This window comes from Buceros rhinoceros, unplaced genomic scaffold (genome assembly GCF_000710305.1).
Source record: "Buceros rhinoceros silvestris isolate BGI_N320 unplaced genomic scaffold, ASM71030v1 scaffold25233, whole genome shotgun sequence".
NCBI classification, from domain to species: domain Eukaryota; kingdom Metazoa; phylum Chordata; class Aves; order Bucerotiformes; family Bucerotidae; genus Buceros; species Buceros rhinoceros.
The window spans coordinates 30,185-31,048 of NW_010403391.1; positions in this window are offsets into that span (position 1 = coordinate 30,185).

An 864-nucleotide genomic window follows, 5' to 3' on the forward strand; every position below is an offset into this window, starting at 1 on the left:
CCTTTGATCCAGCAAAGCTGATGCCGATGGACCCCGATTTGGGGATCATGATGTACCTGCAAACCCATTTTACCAGTAAGGGAACAGCAACAGAAAGCTGAAAACTTACCAAGAGTCAGGGAGGGGGTTAAACCCTGGGAGCTCCCCAAGCTCAGACCACAAGGTGATCATCTTTCTGAGTTAATTACCAAGATCGGTTTTGTTTGATCCAGCAAAGCTGATGCCGATGGACCCCGATTTGGGGATCATGATGTACCTGCAAACCCATTTTACCAGTAAGGGAACAGCAACAGAAAGCTGAAAACTTACCAAGAGTCAGGGAGGGGGTTAAACCCTGGGAGCTCCCCAAGCTCAGACCACAAGGTGATCATCTTTCTGAGTTAATTACCAAGATCGGTTTTGGTTTCAGGTTGTTTTTCTGGTTTTGTTTTTGGTTTTATTTTTGTGTTGAGTCAGTTTTTGATGCTCAGATGCAAATTGTAGATGGGAAAAGTCGACATACTGAGGAATGGTGAGAGAGGGAAAACACACCATGTTGCCAATTTGGTTTTTATTTGCAAATAATAATAATAATAATAATAAAGACAGAAATGAACACCCGTGCTGGGAAATATTAAGAAATATAAATCACAAACGTATCTCAAAAGATTAGAGGCACTCAAAGCATTAAATACTGTTCATAAAAACGTGAACGCACCGTGACGTGCACAAACCCTGTTTTTTCCAGTTGTCCTTGGGAAGAAAACCAGTGTTCGTACCCTCTTGATGGCCATGCGCTGGCATCCTGGAGGAGCAAATCCTCTGTGGCAGCGGGAAGGGCCCGACGCCGAACCCTTCGTGTTCAAATCAATAAAAGTCATTAGT